This window comes from Dryobates pubescens, chromosome 4 (assembly GCF_014839835.1).
Source record: "Dryobates pubescens isolate bDryPub1 chromosome 4, bDryPub1.pri, whole genome shotgun sequence".
In the NCBI taxonomy this organism is placed as follows: Eukaryota; Metazoa; Chordata; class Aves; order Piciformes; family Picidae; genus Dryobates; species Dryobates pubescens.
In genome coordinates, this window is record NC_071615.1 from 25,207,905 (window position 1) to 25,231,499 (window position 23,595).

Consider the following 23,595-nt stretch of genomic DNA (forward strand, 5'->3'; position numbering starts at 1 on the left):
GCTAAATCAGGGTGGCCCAGAGCAAGTGGCACAGGATCATGTCCAGGTGGATTTGGTGACTCCATAATTCTCAGAGCAAAGCTTTTCCTTATGTTTAGGCGGAACCCCCTGGGTTTGTGCCCATTACCCCTTGACCTGTCACTGGGCACCACTGAAAAGTGACAGGTGTCATCATCTTGCCCCCCATCCTTTAAATATTGGTAAGCATTGAGAAGATCCCCTCTCAGCCTGCTCTTCTCCATTGTAAACAGCTCCAGGTATCTCAGCTTTTCCTCCTCAAAGAGATGCTCCAGTGTCTTCAGCATCTGTGTGGCCCTCTGTTGGATTCCGTCCAGTAGTGAACTTGTCCTCCAGCACTCCCTGGTCCTTCATGGCAGAGCTGCTTTCCAGCTAGTCAGCTCCTCACCTGTACTGGTGCAGAGGACTATTCTTTCCTACATTCAGGACTCTACACTTGCCCTTGTTGAACTTCCTGAGGTTGCTCTCTGCCCAGGTCTCCAGCCTGTCCAGGACAAAGGGTCTCACATGCCATGGAAAGAAAGAAACATGGTTGTGCATAGTGAACCAAATGTGTCTGAGTAGTGAGAGGAAAGGCAGGTGGTGGTTCCTGCTTACCTACTTACTCTCTGTACAAATTACTGAGTTAAGAAGGCAAAGAGGAGATATGAAAACTCCCAGATCTTTCATGCATTCTTCCTATGTTCTGAAAACTTTGTATGGTCAAGCTGATTTTTTCACTCAAAATACTACATGACTGTTCTTCTGAAATGATCTGTTAGAAACATACTGTACTTATAATTGACTGCTCTTAACAGCTGCTGTGTATCTGAATCTGAAGATTTCATGGCCAAGATCAGCACATAAGAAATCAATAGGTTACTGAGATATATGCAATGAGACTGGCAGAGCACTTGAAAGAATTTCATTGGAAGGCTATGCAGAGTACTGTATGGGAAAATACTGTGAGCTATTATCAGTCTGAAAGAAATTGGGGTTTATGGTTTCTTTTTTTGCCGGAACAGAGCAAACTGATGATTAAAAAAAGATGGCGATTTACCTTTTCTTTTCTGCCCCCCCCCTCCCCCCATCCATTTTTTGACTCTTCAATGTTGAAGTCAGAAGCTGTAATGGAGTGCTGTTGACAAACTGTGTGTTGATGCAGAAGAGTGAAATATCCTAGTCAAGCCATACAGAGAATCTTAGACCCTGATGAAGTCGCAGATCTATGTGCAACATTCACCAAAGTGATTAACCGGTAGTAATGTAAGAAAAGATGCATCAGGCTCTCAACATGTGTTCAGCTTACAGCCAGAACAAACATGCTCATGCCAGTGTGAACCATAGTTCAAAGAGCTGGAAAATTCAAAAGACTTTGCCTGAAAGTTTCCACTATTGTTTTTGCTAAAAATACTTTTGTTCCAACGAGGAGTACACCTTTTTATAAGGTACCCCATTTCTTTTCTCTCTTCCTTTTGATTTAAGAAAACAGATTTCAATGCTGTATTCTCCTCCACAGTGTTAGCACACAGTAAAGCAGCCAGTTAGATAAAAGACCATATTTGACGTCAAGCTTTTCTCTTGAGTTTACCAGTCTATCTTTAAATCATTAAACATGCATTCACTCTCATTATTGTGAACCCTAGCTCAGCCATGGAAGTTAAATAACAGAGCAACATGATTTCTAAATTACCAAAAGCTTTGGCTCTTTTCAGAGAGACTAAAAAGGAGCTAAGACTGATTCCTTTTACCATCACAATCAAAAACAAAAAAGTCATGCTGAATTTTTGTGTGGAACTACATGGTGCTCACTAAAGGCCAATAAAATCATAATGGGGAAAAAAACAACAAAGAAAAAAAAGGAAAAAAGGAGAAGAAGAAAAATATCAATTATTTTAAAATGTTTTCTACAGAGTGTTCAGTTATTCAACTGAAAGAGGTCAACTTTCAGCTCTCATTCCTTTTTGTACATGATTCTTTACTCTGTTTTATGGAATAACGTTCATATTTTGTAGGAAGTAATTGAGATGTGCAAGGTATTCTGCATTTACAAATATTGTCTTCCATGGACACCAGAGATGGAACTGTTCCATTAAAACAGATGAACATTCAGTGCACTTGACATGGCATGAATGGGTTTAAACGAGGTAGTTCTCAATCAAGGTGGAATCATAGAATCAATAATGTTGGAAAAGACCTCAAAGATCATCAAGTCCAACCTGTCACCCAACACCTCATGACTAACTAAACCATGGCTTCAAGTGCCATGTCCAATCCTTTTTTGAACACCTCCAGGGATGGTGACTCCACCACCTCCCTGGGCAGCACATTACTCTTTCTGTGAAGAACTTTCTCCTCACCTCAAGCCTAAACTTCCCCTGGTGCAGCTTGAGACTGTGTCCTCTTGTTCTGGTGCTGGTTGCCTGGGAGAAGCGACCAACCCCCTCCTGGCTACAACCTCCCTTCAGGTAGTTGTAGACAGCAATAGACAGACCCTGAGCCTCCTCTTCTCCAGGCTAAACAACCCCAGCTCCCTCAGCCTCTCCTCACAGGGCTGTGCTCAAGGCCCCAGCCTTGTTGCCCTTCTCTGGACACGTTCAAGTACCTCAATGTCCTTCTTAAATTGAGGAGCGCAGAACTGGACACAGTACTGAAGGTGTGGCCTAACCAGTGCTGAGTACAGGGGCAGAATGACTTCCCTGCTCCTGCTGGCCATACTATTCCTGATGCAGTCCAGAACACCATTGGCCTTCTTGGAGAAACACATTTCTTTGTGTGGAATAACTTTTTCTTTTCTTTGTCCTTGTTGATCCCACATTAGTTATTTGAGTTGACAGAGCTGATAATTTATAGAGAGGGGAGAACAATAAGTGAAGACACTGACAAAATGACAGGTTGCATTTATTGATACTGTAGCTCCTTGCTGTGGGTACAAGTCAGATGTTACCTTAGGGTTTTTAGGGGGAACTTAGGAAGCAAATGAAACTGCAGGAAAGTACCTTAATATCATCTAGAATAAAAGATTTATTCCTTTGATTCCATGCATTCACTCAGAATACTGGGTTCAGTTTTGCGCCCCATGTCTTTATGGAGCCGGTCCAGATAAGGGCAATAAGCTGCTGAAGGGTATGGAGAAATGGTCTGGTGAGGAGCAGCTGAGGGAATTGGGGTTGTTTAGTCTGGAGAAGAGGAAGCTGAGGGGAGACCTCATTGCTCTCTACAACTCCTTGAATGGAAGAAGAAGTGAGGTGGGGGTTGGTCTTTCCTCCCTAGTATCAGGCAACTAAATAAGAGGAAACAGCCTGAAACTGTGCCAGGGGAGGTGTAAGTTGGATAGTAGGAAAATTTTCTTTGCTGAAAGAGTGGTGAGACATTGGAACAGGCTGTCCAGGGAGACGGTGGTGTCACCATACCTGAAGGTGTGCCAGAAACATGTGGACACGGCACTTGGGGACACAGTTTAATGGCGTGGTGGCCTTAGGTTGACGGTTGTGCTCGGTGATCTTAGAGGTCTTTTCCAACCAAAACCATTCTATGATTCTGTGATTTGCGTGGCTGTATATATGCACCCACCCTTGTTTGCACACATATTTCTCTGTGTGTGGGTGTAGCTCTCTATCAGAAGTATGCTTTGGAATGAGTAACTCTTGTGCAACGTCTTTTAAATTATAGATTTTTAAACAACGCATTTACCTCACTTTATTATGAAATTGTCTGCCAGTCAAAGTCTTTCTTGGCAAATTAGTTTAAATACTGACTTGGGGTAAGAGTTTCAAACACCTAGACAATGTGAAAAGACCCCTTTCTTTTCACTTTTGTATTCAAAAGGCTAAAGCCAGGAGTAAATACTTGTCTACGAAAAATCAAATGTTTAAAGTAAAACCAAACACAATTAATTTCTGTAAACACCAAAAAGAGAATCCAAACCTTCAAACCATAAATTGCTAAATAACAAGGATTGTGCTGAGCTGGGTAAACACAGAAATATTTGAATTTCATTCTTTCCAAATTTCCTTTCACTTCAAGCTCCAAATGGAAGTTGAATCTTAAAAAACAGAAACTATTTTACAGCATTTTATTGTTGGAAGGCGATCAAGAGGATGTAGCCTAGCCTTAACAGGCTATGACTGGCACCTGAGGTTAGACCTTCAAAGAACAAACTATTGGCAGTGACAGCGAGAACACAAAAGTGAAATGTCTAGCTCACAGGCTTTGGATTATAATTATTTCATAGGTATTTGATGTCCAAAAAGTGAACGGAAAAAATAAAGTTAAATGTACTTAGCGGACACTTTCACATCTATGGCATTTCCACTCAGAATCTGTATTTGCTTTCTCTCTTTTTTTTCTCTCTTTAAAAATAAAATAAAATAAAGTAAAATATTAGAGTTGTCTCCAAACTCGGTATTTTAAGGGAAAAAATAATAAATGCATGTGTTGCTGGCATATTTCAATTTTTTTGCTTTCCTTAATTGCTTATGATCTCAGAAGATAATAATTGCATGGTTCCTTGATTGTTTGTGTGTTTACTGACGTGTTTATTTGCTGTTTCTCTACACGGAGTCAAAGTTGTAGAATCACAGAATCATAGAATTATAGAATCGTTTGGGTTGGAAAGGACCTGAAAGATATCTAGTTCCAATCCCCTTCCATGGGCAGGGACCCCTCCTACTAGACCAGCTTGCTCAAGGCCTCATCCAACCTGGCTTTCAACACTTCCAGGCTTGGAGCCTCCACAACATCCCTGGACAACCTGTTCCAGTGCTTCACCACCCTCCTGGGGAAGAATTTCTTCCTCATGTCTAATCTAAATACAGCTTCTTCCAATCTGAAGCCATTACCCTTCATCCTGTCATTACATGCCTTTGTAAAAAGTCCCTCTCCAACTGCCCTGCTGGCTCCCTTTGAATTCTGGAAGGTCTCCCTAGAGCCTTCTCTTCTCCAGGCTGAAGAGCTTACGTATAAGATTGAAGCTCTGTTTCAGACACAAATAAATTAAAAGAAAGACACCCTTGTTTTACATAACTAGAGTACGTGTTTAGCAATGTACTAACTGTAGTCTGGCCAAGATCTACTCAAGACATTCAGGAACTCTCTTCTATTAAGTATTTGTTATAGTTCCTATTTCTGCTGGCATTTCAGGCATGTGATCAAGGTGTGTCTACCAGTACCATGTGCTGTAACACATTCATTTTGGTCCTATTTTTCCCTGCTCTTCGTCTTGTCTTCATCATTTCTGTAGATCTTGCAGTGCAAGGATGACACATGGAATTTGAGGATGCTCCTGAAACAGGAGGTGAGAAACAGTGACCAAAATAAAATAGTGGTTTAGTCTGAAAGGGTGCACTTATTCTTCTCTAGTCCATTGAGAGACAGAGATGAAGATAGTCTGGCATCCAAAAGATGAATTACAGTAGGCTCAGTGGGTGATTTGGCACTTGCCTTAACTGTTACTCCTTTATCCAATATCTCAGCTGGACAGCCTTGAGAGTGGAGTGTGGCTAGTTAATTGCAAGGGCTGAAGGTACAGAAGAAAGGACACCTTTGCTTGCTGTTTCCAGAGGAAAGCATATCCTCAAAGTCAAACTGAAACCTTTGTCTCTGAAACAGAGGCAATGGGAAAACAAAATCTTGTCTTCAAAGACTTCAAATATATGCACATGCATGTCTTTCCATATGAATATTCTTTACAAGGTGACCAAAGTTCTTCTGGGATCTATGAGGTTGCTCCCCATTTGATCAGCAGCTTTGAGGAGCTACTTTAACTGCAGCTTTTGACTGCTGTCAAAAGAGTGGAGGGAGGGAAAGGAAAAGGACTGAGTGTTAGAAGAAAGGAAGGAGAACAGTCAGCTGTTGTAGATATGAATCTTATCTTTCACACATGATTTATCTGTGAATGTTATCTAATCTAGAACCTACTCTAGTTTACATTCATCCACAATTTGCAAATTGCCAAGAGCCTTGCAGGAATCTTCTGCTTGCTTAAGCTATAACTCATCAAGACCACTTTAAATACAAAGCAGTGTCACATCCTCTGAGCTGGCTAAGGCAGTCACTTCCTGAGACTACACCGCAGAGACAGGTTCAGGCTCTTTTCTTCTGCCACTTCATGGCAAGGGCTGAAAGCACCAACCACAGCACAGTAGGAAATAGTTGAAAGGCAGTAACCTCTGAAACTATTCAAACTGTTTTCAAGGTGTTAAAGGCCAGGTTGGACAAGGCCTTGAACAACCTGTTCTAGTGGGAGGTGTCCCAACCCAAGCCGTTTTGGATCTACATCCTGAGAGAGCTAAGCATGTGATAGCAGTAGGACGCTACAGGTGAGTGTTGTAAGTCCAGAACTGTAACATCATGTGTCTGACTTGATGTCTATCTCTAGTGGTTTAATGACTTATAAAAGGGGATAGTTGTAAAGATCAACCGTGTTCTCAGAGCTGATGCTAACATTTAAAGACCACCACAGTAAAAATTCACATTATGTTCATTACATTCATGGATACCTTTTTGTATGCTTGCCACTGTCTTCAATTCATATTTGGGGCAGGGAGGAGAAGCTCTTTCCACTGCAAGTAATGTGAGGAATCTGATCAGAAAGGGTACCCCCATGTCCTGAAATGTTATGCAGCAAGCTGATCTTTAAGAAAGCTCCGAATGAAAATGAGACTGGCTATACAAGGTCCACTTTAATTTAAAATTTATCTGTGACAATTTTCCAAGTTTCTTCTCAGTTCTCAGGGAAAGTGCTATGAGAAAAACCACCATTAAATCACCTCCCTTGCTGTGCATTACAGCTTTCTTTGTCAGCCCTAACAAGTTCTAGATGACCATTCTTCACATTTCATAACACTCATCATCTTCCTCTTCAGCCTTTATTGTGTAGTTCTACTATATAGAAAAGTTGACCTCTTTAGGGTAGAGTGGAGAAGAGAAGGATCAGAGGCGACCTCATTGCCCTCTACAACTACCTGAAGGGTGGTTGTAGCCAGGTGGGGGTTGGTCTCTTCTCCCAGGCAACCAGCACCAGAACAAGGGGACACAGTCTCAAGTTGTGTCAGGGGAGGTTTAGACTCGAGGTGAGGAAAAAGTTCTTCACTGAGCGAGTCATTCGTCATTGGAATGGGCTGCCCGGGGAGGTGGTGGAGTCGCCGTCCCTGGAGGTGTTCAAGGGGAGATTGGACGTGGCGCTTGGTGCTATGATCTAGTTGTGAGGTCTGTTGGAACAGGTTGGACTTGATGATCCTTGGGGTCTCTTCCAACCTTAGTTACTGTGATACTGTGATACTGTGAGCAACACTGCAAGGAAGTTTTAACCAAAATGCAAAATGCTATCAACATTCTAGGTATAAGACGGTGGCTTGCCATTCCAGCTTACCCCAGCTGGAAACCAGTCCTATTAGTCTATAGGATTTCTTAATTAGTAAACCACTTCAGCAAGCAGCTGGGAAGAGAGCAACTTTCTTGCATGCCTCCAGATTCAACATCCATGACCTCCTTAGACAACCTGTTCCAGTGTCTCACCACCCTCACTGTAGAGAACCTCTTCCTAATATCTAAACTAAATCTACCCTCCTCCAGTTCAAAGCCATCGTCTCTTATCCTATCACTACAAGCCCTTGTAAGAGGATCCCCCACAGCTTTCTTGTAGGCCCCCTTTGGGTACTGCAAGGCTCCTCTAAGGGCTCCTGGAGCCTTATCCTCTCTAGGCTCAACTCTTGCAGACTGTCCCCACAGGGAAGGTGCTCCATCCCTCTGATCATCTTTGTGGCTTCCTCTGTACCCACTCCAGGTGGGTTCCCATGAGAGTAGAGTACAGGGGGAGAATCACCTCACTCATTCTTCTGGTTACAGTTCTTTGGTCACAAAGCACAATGTGCTTTGGTGAAGGTAAGCAGGATTACTGTGACCCTTCCTTTGCTGAGACTTACAGAAATCAAGGGCAAGCAACATTGCTTTGGAACAGAGGATGCAAAAGTGTTTGCTGGACCTCACTTGGAAACAGAAAAATGTAATTAATTTTCTATATTCCTAAATGAAATTATTTGCTCAGTTAAGTCTAGCTTGCTATTCACAATTTCATTTGCTATTTGTCTATATCCTTCACTCTATAATTTAAAGGGACCATTACAACATCTAATTTTCAATGTAATTTTTGGAGCAAGGCTCTTCTTGCTCAACATTTCCTGTCGTTAGTACGGAAACTAGTTCTTGGCTCTAAGTATAGTACAAACATAAGAGCCTTCCTGTTTTCTTTGCTGTGCACATTGACTAGTGACAATATCCTCATTCCCAAGACTTGCATATAACACTCAGTGTCTTCAGAGGAAGTAGCAAATTTCTTATTGAAGCTTTTGCCCACTGTACATAAGAAATCCTGCAGTTCTGACAGCTCCAAATTCTTAGCAGCAAAGCCCTTCAATTATTCTTGCCATTTGCTTACATGCATTTACTGTTTAGATATTAAAGAAAGTTTTCTGAGGAAGAATATGGATACTGTAATTCCTGAGGTACTGGGACAGTATTATGGAAAATCAGGCTAAGGAGGACAGCGTGGTGGGGTTGAGAGACAGACATGTATGTCAAAACTCCTACCCTCACCTGCAGAGCTTCACTTTGCAGACTGAGATTTAGGATGCTGTAGGAAAAACATCGCTAGCAGATTATCAAGGCTTATTTAACTCACATAATGGCATGCTTCCAGTTACCAGCTTTCTATAAAGAATCCAGCCCATGTTACCATTTGAATTTTGCATACCCTTTCAGTTGGAATTTAGGGTCTTACTTAGTTGAAGAGACCATCACAATTCAAATAGGATTTGGGCAGCACTGCAGTGCAAGCTAACCCAAACCTGGCTGCTTCTAAAACTTACAGTGCTCACCTACAACAGCCCAGTGCTTTAATTTTTGCAATTAAGCTTTCAGATAGGGCCTGGGAACTTCTGTATCAGCAATAGGAGGTGAAGCCTAAATATTCAGCCATGAAGAACTGCTTCAATTACCCACCCAACTACATCATCTAGCAGTGGGGGGGCTTTTTTTTTTCCTTCCCACAGGGAGGCATTAGTTGGATAGAGTCTGGTTGGATGTTCTCCAGCTTGAAAGAAGTAGGTGGGGTGGGGGAGGATTTTTCCAGAGAAAAGAGTAATTATTTGGATTATAAACTGCATTAAAAGAAGAGGTTGTTGGGAAATCCAGGCTTTTCCACCCTCACGAGGAGACAGTCTTCTCTCAGGGTTCCCATTGAGCCCAACTGTTGTGCGGTCAGTAGTTAACTGGCAGACTGCCAATGGTTTTTCTCATTATGCAAATACCAGGAAGGAAATGGGGATTTTCAGAGGCAGATGAGGATTTTTAAAAGAAAAAAAATGGGTATTCTTACCTCTCTCATCTGAAGCCAGGCATGATGGGACAGAAAGGAACAAGACCTCTGAATATTGCTTTTCTGTCTGCCAGACTCTAAAGCTTCTTTACGCACGGAGCGATAGGGTTTATTAAAAAAGATTTACCGGGATCTTTACACTGGATTGTGCTAGGGAAATGAAATAATTAGAGACTTTATTCTCAAGGATCAAATCAGCAAGAACTGTGGATGCTTTAGAAGCTTTGCCAACTGTTGTGATAAAATTCTTGTGATAATGCATTGGGCTTTCTTCTGCCTTGTTGCTTGAACTCATCCTCTTATGTGAGAACGTCAACTTTTGTTTAAAAACCAAATATGTCTAGTCCATGTAGCTAAAGAGGTTAAGTAAAAATGATGACATTCGAAAGGTCAATGCACACACACACACAAAAAGAGAAGACAAACTAAAGGCAAACATTTTTTTATTCACTGAAACCCCATGATTATGAGGAAAGAGGCTGACTCACTATTTTTCAGTACTTGCAGTTGACCATCCTGTTCTGACACAACACATTACACATACTCAAATAGAGTGCACAGGGTGGAAAGTTCAGAGCCTCTCCTTTTTGCTGAAAAGCACTAGCATGGAGCAGAAAATCATGCTTTATTTCTTACTCTTTCATGAGGAGTGGGGAAACAGGCTACGTGACCTTGCTATGTGATTTCTCTTTTACCCTTTTTTTTCAGCTGCAGTGGTATTCTGTCAGAAAACTGACTCTGAGACTCCACTTATTTTACACTTCAGGAAACAGCTAAAATAATTTTTTAATACTCATGGCTGAAAATCATTCATCTCTGATCTAGTTGGAGATATCCCATGCTCACTGCAGGGAGGTTGCACAAGACAACCCTTGGAGCATCCCTTCCAAACCAATTCACTCTGAATCCTTACACAGATGGTAACCAAACAGGCTTGGAAATCACTTTTATTTAGGACCTTGTGGAGGTGACATCCTAATGAAAGGTGTTCCAAAGGAAAGTAATGGCTAAAGTTTCCTGTGTTTAATGCAATTCAAAACACTCACAAGTGTGTTTCCTAGTCATATCTGAAGATGTAGTTTTCTGAGGAGCACAGATCCAAAAAATTATGCTAAGTATCAAGTGATAGGAGGAGAGGAAATGGCTTCAAGTTGCATATTGGGAATGTTAGATTGGGTATTGGATGAAACTTCTTCTTTGAAAGGGTTCTCAAAGACTCCCCAGTAAGGTGGTTGAGTCCCCATCCCTTGAGGTATTGTAAAGAGGTTAAAAGGGGTGCTGAGGACATGACTTAGCACCAGACTTGGTAGAGTTAGAGAATGGACAGACTTGATGAACTTAAAGGTCTGTTTCTACTCAAATGACTCTGATTCTGTAAGGTGAAGTAAATGAGAGATTTGCCATTAATTTTGGAGGGACAGAATTTGGGATCATTGTGATTTCCTAGAATCATAGAATTGTTAGGATTGGAAGGGACCTCAAGGATCATTCCCTTCCAACCCCCTTGCCATGGGCAGGGACACCTCACACTACATCAGGTTGCTCAGAGCCACAACCAGCCTGGCCTTAAAAACCTCCAGGGATGAGGCTTCTACCACCTCCCTGGGCAACCTGTTCCAGTGTCTCACCACCCTCTCGCTGAAGAACTTCCTCCTAACATCCAGTCTGAATCTACCCATTTCTATTTTTGCTCCATTCCCCCTAGTCCTATCACCACCTGACATTCTAAAACATCCCTCACCAGCTTTCTTGTGGGCCCCCTTAAGATACTGCCAGTGGAAAAGCTTTCCTTGTTGCAGCCAGGAGGTATGAAATAGGTGGAGTTTTTTACCCCTTTACACAACAGAAACAATACACAGATACCAACTGATTAGGAATTTGATTCTTCAGCAACTCAGACGTTTGCTAAGACTTTACAAATATTTCTGATTATATTAAGGTTTAGCAGCCTCCAAAAAGAAAAGAAATAGTGCAACACTCATCATAGATACCAGGTCTTTTGCACCAACAGTAAATGCTGAAGCCTAGAAGAAGGGGTTAAGGCCAAGCTGGTGTTAGCTTTATAATCCATCAATTATCCAGTTAATAAACTGCAGTAAAATATGTACTTTATACAGTGCCGCTGGGCATCTGCCGGATAATATGGACTGTCTGAGTAAGAGTTCTAAGAATTGCAGGACAGAAATTGGTGGGGGCCAGAATGTTGAAACTTTAATAGTACCTTCAGATCAGAACCGCCTTTGGCCTGACACCACCTACTGTATATTTGGCTTGAGGATTCATCACGTTGTGAGTTTAATGACCACATGAATAGGAATTTTCCTTGGTACACCAGCAAAGTGTGGGGACATTTTGGTCCCAAGCACAGGCAGTTTGCTCAGTTTCCAGGAGTGCCATGTTAGAGTCACAGTGTTAATTTTTGAGGAATCTCAAACTGCACAGGGAGAAGTTTAGGCTTGATCTTAGAAAGAAGGAAGTTCTTCACAGAAAGAGAGATTGCCCATTGGAAAGGGCTGCCCAGGGAGGTGGTGGGGTTGACATCCCTGGAGGTGTTTAAGAAAATCCTGGATGAGGCACTTAGTGCCATTGTCTGGTTAATTAGATAGGGTTGGGTGATCTTTATGATCTTGGAGGTCTCTTCCAGCCTGGTTGATTCCATGATTCTGTGATCAGAGGTAGGCACCTGAGCCCTGGCACGAGAGTCCAGCAGCCTGAGTTAAGTCTATTGCCAACACCACAGCAGCTCAATTAGTCATCTTAGAATGGAGTTCAAAGTTGGTAGGAGCCCGACAGGAAGAGGAATCAGCACTTTGAGCCACTGATGGCACGCCAGTAAAAGACAGAGGTAAAGTGGCAACACACAATCTACAGCCTGAAGTGGGCAAGCCCCTGGTGTGGTGGTTTCCAGAGCTCACCTCCTCAGAAGGAATCTCAAATTGCAGACTAAGCTCCAAGGACTGCTCAAATATTTTATTTAACATCTGTTTTACTTAAAGTATATAAAGATTTGTAGGCTCCACCACGACACCTCACTGCCCCAAGCCAATTTCACTGAACTTTTGATTTATTTATTTTTTTTGCAAAACAGAAAAGCTTCTAAAGAACAAACTGAAGAGCATTCGATTTATTCTACCTTCTTTCTCCACAAAATCACATCAAAGATGGTTAGGACACTCCAGAGTGTGGTGCAGGAGCAATGACACCATCAACCATGCTGTAAACCTCATATCCTGCTTGTTGTATTCTTCTTGTAACTTGCTTGAGATATGCAGGCAGGATCATTGCTGCAAAAGGACAGCGGGAGTCCCTACCCTTGTGATTCTCAGCTACTCTGAGCTGCTGTGGTTTTGCTTGAATGACTGCCCTTGTTTCAAGTTTCTTTACTGACACTGGGTACAGAGGTCTGATTTTTGGAAAGGAGCAGCAAGAGAATAGCTAGCAAAAATTGCAAGAATGTCAGTCCTGGCCTCACATCTTTCCCCAGCTGCTTCTGGCCACTTGGTGAAGATGGCCATCTTTCACATTCCTTCATTTACCAAGTCTTAGCATAGGTCTCCTTGTCTTCATTCAGCATGCCTCTGTGTATGATTCCTTTATAGTTCTGGTCCCCATTCTCCACAAATTCTTTCTCATCCACAGTCCTGTCCCCTTTAGAAACTTGTGTCACATTTGCAGAGTAATCTGTACTGAAGTACCTTTGAAATATCCTTTCCAGGAGTATATTTTACAGGAGAACAGACTTACAGGTCAAGCATTTGCTAGCCATCCAACTCAGCAAGCAGATAGGAGGATGTCAGAGCTAGCAGTACTTCAAACCTGCAAGCGTTTCACCAAACATCTGTTAGGATGAAAAACCACAAAAGCTGCTTCAAAAGCATTCTGCCCTCCAAAGGGTGCACCAAAATGATTCCCAAAAGTTAAACCAAGGTCCAGATAATACTGAGAGATGGAAACATAAATTTTCTTGCTAGCCATCAGCCACTGTGCACCCTACAGGCCTTGCATCCCTGACACGAAGCAAACCAAGGGGAGTCAGTGGGTCCAAGTCCCTCCAGTATTACCTGCCTTTGTCATGTTCACCTCTGGACTAAGCTTTTGCACTGAAATATCAATAAAACAACTGTTCTGACCTCTCCAGCAGCTGCTGAGCTGCCATTTGTGCCAGCTGCTGCATATTTTAGCTTTCCTAGCAATAATCAATCATGCAGGCTTTCTATCACTGCCATAGGGAAAAAAAAATAATTACAGTGAAACACTCAGTTTTAACAACCTCAGCTCATGTTTCTAGTAACATTCACTCTCTGATTCCTGAACTGAAATGTTTGGAATGCAAAACCTGAAAGGGAATGCTCAAGCTCAAAGAAAAATTGTTTTCCTTGGACTCGTAATAGCTATAGGAAATGAAAGTTTCCTACTGAAGCTGTGACAAGATGTCACTAAATATTAGGCCTAAGCTACCTGTCGACAGCCTTTGAAGTAAAGTATTTTCTGTATAAACAGAACAACAATGGCATAAAATATAAAAATTCCTTCTGAATTTCCATAACTGTGCATTCCTTTCTATTTTTATTAAATAATCCCCTGTATCCTGTTACAGAAAATTTGAGCCTCCATTATATCTGTCAGAAGAAATCTGGCTTGGGATTCGTTGGTGCAATTTTTCCAGCATGCCTCATCTTTAGTGTATCAGCTTTGTAACATGTTGATGGTTGAATAAGAACATTTCACTTAATTCTAGTAAAGACTGAGGATGATTAATAGCCGTGGATGAAAATTCAACTGACCTTTTAAGTCTGGCAGAATCACAAGACAAGAGGAGAAACTGCTGGATGATAGATAGTAAAGTGCCTCTTTTCCCAGGGACCAGCTTTGCCCACTTCTCCTCAGAGCAAGGAGAGAGATCCTTTTTAAATTTCACTTGCTAAAGCCTTGTAGGTGAACTGCTTAGTCTGGCACAATTGGCAGGCATCACTGAGAAGCAGCCAAGACTGGAATAGCAAAACTGTTGAGTAGGAAGTGCACTGGCAGAGGATGTGTGGAGAAACTAGAATAATGGCAGGCTATGTTATTCCCAACTTTAACTAATACACTGTCTTTTGCTATACAGTTTAATGTGTACTTTTTAATATTATTGTTATTATTACTTAAAGAAAATCACTTTATTTAAACAGGAGTATGTCACTTCTTAGATCAAGAAAAAGTTCCATGCACAAGTCTGACCGAGAAATATTTTTGATTTAATGCTCCTCCACAAACTGAAATGAGGAAATATTTTTACATGTGCTTATGAGGCTTCAAACATTTTCCTGAAGCAAACAGTGTGGCTTATTCATTAAAGTACTTTCAACAAATTGCAATGTTTTATTTTTTGTTTTCCTTGCCTAGCTAAATATTAAGGTTCTCTGGTAATTTCTACCTGTTCCACATGGGGCAACATCAGCAGCTGTCTTTAACGTCTATTTCTTCTACAGTTAACCTGGATAATTAGCATCTGAATTAGGCCTAGTCTGTGCCTTTGGGCAGGAAAGATACCTTGTGTTTCAAGAGTTCCTGCCTGTGGCAGACACTTGCTGAAGGTCACTTCTGCTACCGGCTGCAGGAGCTCTGCTCCTTGGCTTCAGCATAGAGGGAGGACAAAGCACAGACACTTGTGATACTGTCTGAGGTGTAGCAACTCCCAAAGATCAACAGCAGAGAGTACCAGCCCTGCTACTAAGCTGCAAGCTTTCTGACTTGGATTGCTGGGGCCCCATCAGAACACTTTCTGATCAGCATACCTTCAGTCCCTTGTGGTGACTCTCATCTCTTTATACATACATGCACAGACATGTCTATGTTTGTGGCTCTGTGTGTGTATGTATAAAAACCACATTTTTCTTTCATAGAAACAGACCCGGAAAGGACAAAGTATATTAGCATCATGATTCTTGTCACAAGAATCTTCCAAAGGACCTCATAGGCCAGCTCTAGTCCTCTGCTACATACCAGGTCACCCATGTCTTCCCTCAGCCTCCGTACTCCCTGCTGCAGCCGTGGTCTGACCAGGTTAAAAAATGTAGAACAACTGAGAGAAATCTTCAGGGAGATGTTTGTATTTCCACCAAGGTCTAGCAGCTCTGAGTTTTCACTATTACCTTTCAAACCTCCCACTGCTGGCAGCTTGATGTTTTTCTTGCTTTTTATAGCTCTTTAAAGCAGAACTGACTGGCAACTTTTCCCAGGAGCATGCTTTAGAAATCGTCATTTAATCATTCATGTCCTATAGAATGATTCATGGTAGCTCACTTTTTATTGCAAGTTTCATCTCTGCATGGCTGTACTTGAACATAAGAGTACAAGTGTTCTTTGAGAGCTGAAAGAGTTGAAACAAGTTCTACTGTTCCCTACAAAATGAATATTCACCCATAAAGTTACAAGATTGAATGGATCTATCCTATTTCTACAACTTGAACTGCTTGAATCATAGAACTGTTTCAGCTGAAAAAGGCCTCCAAGATCATTGAGTCCAAACACTATAAAATTCTACCAAGTCTGGGGCTAAACCATGTGGGCTCAGCACCACATCTCTGCCTCTTTGAAACACCTCCAGGGATGGGCATTCAAACATCCCCTTGGGGAGCCTATGCCAGTGTTTAAGAACCCTTTCAGCTAAGAAGTTTCTTCTAATATTCAATCTAAACCTCCCCTGGTGCAACTCGAGGCCATTTTCTCTCATCCTGTCACTTGTTATCAGGGAGAGGAGACCAATGCCACCTGGCTCCAGCCTCCTTGCAAGAAGTTGTAAAGACCCAGAAGGTCTCCTCAGCCTCCTCTTCTCCAGATTACATCCCAGTTCCCTCATCTGCTCCTCACAAGATCTGTTTTACAGACCCTTCACCAGCTTTGCTGTTCTTCTCTGGATGTGTTCCAGTACCTCAGTGTCTTTTGTGGAGTGAGGGCCAGAAAGCTGAACCAAGTACTCATGTTGTGGTTCCCCTGGTCCTGCTAGACACACTACTGATGATCCAGACGAGGATGCTGGTAGCCTTATTGGGGACCTGGGCACACACTGACTCATGCTCAGCCAACTGTTGACCAACACCCCCAGGCCTTTCTCTACTGGGCAGTTTCCAGCCACCCTGGCCCAATCCTGGAGTATTCATGGGGTTGTAGTGACGCAGGTGTAGAACCCAGTACTTGGCCTTGTTGAATCTTACACAATCAGCCTCCATCCATTGATCCAGCCTGGGGTTTTTTGGGGGTTGTTGTATTTGTTTGGTTTTGGTTTGTTTGTGTATTTATTTGTTAAATTATTACTATTTTTTTCTGCTGGTTTGTGTGTAGCCAAAACTTTATAAAAACTCTCCATGAGAAAAGCAGACATTGTAAGAAAACTTTCAAAGTGTGGTATATTAAAGCTAATGTTGCTCAGTCTCCAGCTTTTTCAGTTCATCAAAGTGACTTCCAGGACTGGAGGAAGTGTTTGGGTTTGTTCCCAGTCCTTTAGTTTGCAGCAGTTTTAAGATGCTAGAATTCCGTCAATTTCAGTGGTGAAGTATCTGCTTTCAAGTAGTTCAAAGAAGCAAAATCAGGCTTCCTGAATAATCACCCATTTAATTTTTGGTGAAGCTTCAAGGTTTAGTAGACACTGAATGCTGGCCAGCATGCACAGGCAAACTAACTGCTGTGTGCAAAATTCTATCAGTTTGATTAGTTGTTAAGTTTCCTGTTTGCTGCTCTGCCCTTAACTATTCATGTCTTGTTATATTTCTAAATTTGAGCCAAAATTCAACAATTACATCTCACTGGGGTTTTGATCCTCTGCTCAACCTCAGGCTATTTTAGTTATCAAAAGATTACATTCATAGAATCATAGAATCAGCAAGGTTGGAAAAGACCTCAAGGGTCATCAAGTCCAACCTGGCACCCAACATTCATGCCTACTAGACCATGGCACCAAGTGCCACATCTAATCCCCTCTTGAACACCTCCAGGGATGGCGACTCCACCACCTCCCTGGGCAGCACATTCCAATGGCTAACAGCTCTCTCAGTGAGGAACTTTCTCCCCACCTTGATTCCTTCATTGCCTTTGTTCAGCTGAAATTTATCTTCTAATGTCCAGCAATGTCCAATGATTTGGGAACCATGAAGCTTTCCTTTTAGCAGAAGCCAAGTTTGTTTAGTGCTTATGACAAAGGCAATTCAGATTTTCTCCAAAGCCTCTTTCCTTAATCTGTCTATATGTCTTCAGGTGTCTGTTCCCACTCTGTGTGCTACTCAAAAATTTAACTGTATTAATACCATCTTCACTTTTCTTTTCCGCATCTGTGTTTTTATAGCATTGCATTGGTTTGTGTTGCTGTATAAACTGCAACTAGGTTGATCTTCCTGGAAGTTTCAGAATGTCCTTATCACAACAATCAGAAAAGCCTCATCCCATACTTTTGTCATGGGGCCCTGAGAAACCTTGTCTAGCAGGAGGTGTCCCTGCCCATGACAGGGGGGTTGGGACTAGATAATCTTTAAGATCCCTTTCAACCCAAAGTATTCAATGAATTTTATGATTCTGTGATCTAAGTTACAGTTCCTACCCCTTGAGTCACCACCAGAATTATGTACCCTTTATTTCTGACCCCTCCTTTCCAGTTCTCAGCTCATACACGTCATTTAGCTGATGGTCTCCTCTGGTCTTCTCAGGGGTTTGAATTTATTTTTTCTTTTGGTGTCTTAAAAGAGAGTTTAGTCATGGCAGATTATAACTGGTGTCTGTCTTGTGTTCTTCCTACACCTCTTTATCATCCTTGAAACCACGTAACTTCATGTGCTATTACCATTTCACTAATTTTCACATGAACTGTCTGTGATTTTCTTTGCTGTGTCTTCCCAAAGTTCATTTCTTTTGGTCTGAGCTTCCTGGTAGAACAGCAAGTTTCTGCTCTGCCCCTTGAATTCTTCTTCAAATCTTTTAGAAACAGCAGCCACTCTCAGCTTTGTATTTGGTTTTTTATTAGCACAGAGTTTGCAGAGGTACAGGAGAGTTCTCACTTACTGAGTTCTTGAAGAATTCTTTTTTTCCCCCCAAAGTTTGAAAATGCTTAACAAATGAAACCTTCCCAGAAATACACAAACCATACATCTTACCCAGCTTCTCTACTACAAGGACTCCTAGCTGTGCTAGCTTAGAGTATCACATGGGCAAGCTACATGTCCATAAAATGCATTTTTTTGTGCCTTGAGGACCTTTTTGCATGAATGCCTGAGGTAGCCCATGGGCAGTTAAGAACTAAAGGCTCTCCAAAGTGGCTTCCAGAAAGTTCTGCACTGATCAGCTGTGTTTCTTTTAGATTCAAATAATCTGCTTTTAAGGTTTCCCAATATTTTTACTCTGTTCTGGGACAGAAACATAATGTTTTAAAGCTGGGGGGGGGAGGAGGGGGGAAGGGGGGAGAAGGGAGGAGAAAGACATTGTCAACTTTGCCATTTTCAGAATGAAGTTTACAATTTTGTAAATTTTGAAACTTTGTCATTCTCAGATTGTAAGTCAGAGAGATGCAGAGGAATATAATGAGAGGAATGATTTTGTGCAACAAATAATTGTTGTTTTTTCATCAAGCTAACATGCTTTTACCCTTGACTCCACTCTATTCTGGCAAAAATATAACAGGATTTCATATTGGTATGTAATTTGCATATCTGTTGATCTTCCTCCCAAGATTCTTATCTATTGCTGTAAAATCATAGGAGTGTTTTGGTTGGAAAATACTTTTAAAATCATCAAGTCCAACCATTATCTGACTCTGCCAAGTCTGGTGCTAAACCAAGTCCCTCAGCACCACATCTCTGCCTCTTTGAAACATCTCCAGGGATGGGGATTTCACCACATCCCTAGGGAGCCTGTTTCAGTGTTTGAGAACCCTTTGAGTGAACAAGTTTCTTCTAATAGAATCACAGAATCATAGAATGCTCTGGGTTGGAAGGGACCTGTAAAGGTCAAGCTCCCTGAAGTGAGCAACTAAATCAGGTTGCTCAGAGGGCCCATCAAGACTTACCTTGAATGTCTTCAGGGATGGAGCCTCCACCACCTCCCTGGGCAACCTGCTCCAGTGTTTCACCACTCTCACAGTAAAGAACTTCTTCCTTGTGTCCAATTTAAATCTGCCCTTCTGTAGTTTAAAACCATTTGTCCTTTGTCCTATCACTAGAAACCCTTGTAAAACATCCCTCCCCACTTCATTCCACCATGGCCATTAAACCATGTCCTCAAAAGAAACATGTCCACATATTTCTTGAACACCTCCAGGCATGGTGACTCTACTACCTCCCTGGGCAGCCTGCTCCAATCCCTGACCACTCTTGCAGGAAAGAAATTTTTCCTAATATCCAATCTAAACCTCCCCTGGCACAATTTCAGGCCATTTCCTCTTGATCTATCACCAGATACTAGGGAGAATCATAGAATCAATAAGGTTGGAAAAGACCTCAAAGATCATCAAGTCTAACCTATCACCCAACACCTCACGACTAACTAAACCATGGCTTCAAGTGCCACGTCCAATCCCCTCTTGAAGCCCTCCAGTGATGGTGACTCCACCACCTCCCTGGGCAGCACATTCCAATGGCAAATCACTCCTTCTGTGAAGAACTTTTGCCTAACCTCAAGCCTAAACTTCCCCTGGCACACCTTGAGGCTGTGTCCTCTTGTTCTGGTGCTCGTTGCCTGGGACAAGAGACCAAACCCCACCTGGCTACAACCACCCTTGAGGTAGTTGTAGACAGAAAGAAGGTCTCCCCTTAGCCTCCTCTTCTCCAGGCTAAGCAAGCCCAGCTCCCTCAGCCTTTCCTCACAGGGCTTGTGCTTAAGACCTCTCCCCAGCTTTGTTGCCCTTCTCTGGACACATTGAAGTGTCTCAATGTCCTTCTTAAATTGAGGAACCCAGAACTGGGCACAGTACTCAAGGTGTGGCCTAAGCAGTGCTGAGTACAGGGGCAGAATGACTTTCCTGCTCCTCCTGGCCACACTATTTCTGATGCAGGCCAGGATGTCATTGGCCTTCTTGGCCACCTGGGCAAAGAAGAGACCAAGATACATGGTTATGTTCTATTAATGTTTCTTCTGTAGCCGAAACTGAGGTACAAAAGTTTTTCCACAAAGCAGAACTACAGACTATGTTTTTCTCAACGAAAATCTGAAGTAACTGGGGGGGAAAAAAATCACAGCCATCTCTAGAAGTCTGTAGAAGTGTTTCAGTATTACAGCTGAAAGTACAGAGCAAAGAAAACTGGGAGAGGTATTCCACTTATAATTATAGTCAGTACAGGTGACATCACGTAGCATTTATTAGCTACTTTCTATTTAAGTTATTAGGAATATATTGCTTCACAAATGATTATCCTTATTGTAGCCCAAGATGTAATCATGAAGTTATTCTTAAATGAAGGATTTAACCCTGAGAATTCAGATTTCAACGTACATATGAAGAACTGAAAACTATATTCTGCCTTGAAGCAACATCATAAAAAATGGGAGATTAAGATTTTTTTTCTTATTGATGGTTCTAAAATAAATGTGATTTCTGAAACAATTCCACTGAAGATTGTAATGAAGGGTCTGGAAAACAGGTCTTCTGCGGGAACAGGATTTGTCTAGTCTGGACAAAAAGAGGCTGAGATGACATCTCATTGCTTTCTACAACTCCCTGAAAGGAGGTTGGAGATGGGGGGGTGGGTTGATCTCCCTGGTAACAAGTGACAGGATGAGAGGAAACAGCACCAAGGGAGGTTTAGGTTGGACATGAGAAGAAACTTCTTCACTGAGACGACTCTCAAAGACTGGCACAGGCTCCCCAGGGAGGGGGTTGAATCCCCACCCCTGAAAGTTTTACAAAGAGGCAGAGATGTGGTGCTGAAGGACGTGGTTTAGCACCAGACTTGGTAAAGTTAGAGAATGGTTGGACTGATCCTATGATATATATTTTCTTTCTGTTTTTATTCTTGAAATAATATTATCACATATGGGCATTTCCTTCCTTGAATATTCCACATAAAAAACAATATTTCATGTCTTTAGCTTGTTTTTCAATGTACACTAAATCTCTTTTTGGGGGTTGTTTTGTTTTGTTTTCTACTGAAATAAAACAAAATGCAATTTTTTTCAGACTTGCAGCTTCATCATTTGGCTGAACTAAATGGTTCTGAACAAATCAGATTTGGAGTTGTAATGGATTTTGAACCGGATTAGGTACTTTTCTTTCCAAACTAGGTGTGTGATCACAAGTGAATGAGGTTTGGAAGAGGGAAATTCTTTGTGCCATTGGTCCTTTTGACCACAAAGGCACATTGCTGTCCCATGGATAACTGTCCACTCGGAAACCAAGGTCTTTCTTCATGGGGCTGCTTTCCATCAGGACGACCCCTAGTCTGTACTGGTGCCTGGTGTTATTCCTCCTCAGACACAGGACTTTGCACTTAGAATCATAGAATCATAGAATTGTTAGGGTTGGAGGGGATTTCAAGGATCAACTAGTTCCAGTCCCCCTGCCATGGGCAGGGACACCTCTCACTAGATCAGGTTGCTCAGAGCCACATCCAGCCTGGCCTTAAAAACCTCCAGGAATGGGGCTTCTACCACCTCCCTGGGCAACCTGTTCCAGTGTCTCACCACCCTCATGGGGAAGAACTTCCTCCTAACATCCAGTCTGAATCTACCCATTTCTATCTTTTTTCCATTCCCCCTATTCCTATCACTACCTGACACCCTAAAAAGTCCCTCACCAGCCTTCCTGCAAGCCCCCTTAAGATACTGGAAAGCCACAATTAGGTCTCCTTAGAGCCTTCTCTTCTCTAGACTGAACAGCCCCAAATCTTTCAGTCTGTCCTCTGCTCCAGCCCTCTGATCACCCTCATAGCCCTTCTGTGGATGCGTTCTAGTACCTCCAGATCCCTCCTGTAATAGGGGCTCCAGAACTGGAGACCAGGTGGGGTCTCACCAGAGCAGAGTAGAGGGGGAGAATCACCTCCCTCGTTCTGCTGGCTATGCTGTACCTGTACTTATTGAACTTCACTCTGTTGCCAAGAATTATAGAGAGTAATTTTGGAGAAATATACTCCTTTTGTCATCTAAAACAACATGAAAAACTTTGTCAGTTTTCTATCTGTGAGATCCACCAACCCTTGCTGAGTTAATAATGACCATGGTTCCATAAGGGGAGGTTTGCTTCTCTTTGCTCCACATGGATCAGCAGGCTTCCCAGAAGAAAAAAGGACACAGTGTCTGTCTGGGTGACTCTGCATGCCAAGGCCAGCATGCATGGCCTGAGTGAGGTGTTATTGCAATAAGAACTTGAACTAGTTTTCACTTACCTGGGGCGTCAAAGACAAGCTACATGCTTGTTTCAGTTCCAAGGCTTTGCGCAACTGTGCCTTGCGTTTACAGCTCTTCTCTCCTATTTCCCAGGCTGCTAGCACCTCTCCTACCTGAGGCAGGAGCCTGTCCTTTATCTTCTCCTTTTTCACCCTTCACATACACATGCTCTGAAGCTTGCATCTTGCTCTGTATTGCCCAGTTGGCTTGGGGGAAGGCAAACAACAATAACAGCCAAAAAAACCAAACAAACCAAAAGTCTCCCCATAAAATCTTTGTAATTCCCTTCCTCTCACTCACTTTATAACTCCCAGAGGCCCACCTGCTCCACACAGAGTTCTGGTTTTCAGCATCCACACCCCAGCCCTGTACTCATTCCTGCTCCTCTATGCAGCACTGACATTGTGCTGACTTGCAAGTTGTGCTCCTTGTGGTGGGGACATGGTTGTCTTCTTCTCAAAGATCTTTTGAGCTCACTCTTCCTATGATATCAAACCAGTAAAACACTGATATTGGGAGGACCAGGTTTAGAGTAAATTCTCTGACATTCTCTGATGATTTCCAGGAGAGGAAAAGTATGTCGTATCTTCTGAATGATTTTGGCTGAAGGTAAAGCTTGCAGCAGTCTCGCCTCCCCAGCTTGCCTTGGCATGAAACTGCACACTGGAAGCTGTACATTTCTTTGCATAGTGAAGATTTTGTTTTAGAGCAGCACAGGCCTGCATTTAGACACCTTATGTTGAAGGGTCTTGAGATATGGGTACAGGTGAGAAAGCTTTGACATAGATGGTCTCATTTCAGTCTAGATATTCATGGTTATCTAACCTTATTTTAGCATTTTCTGATGTGTTTTGTAGGGTAAAATTATGAAGGCAAACCCA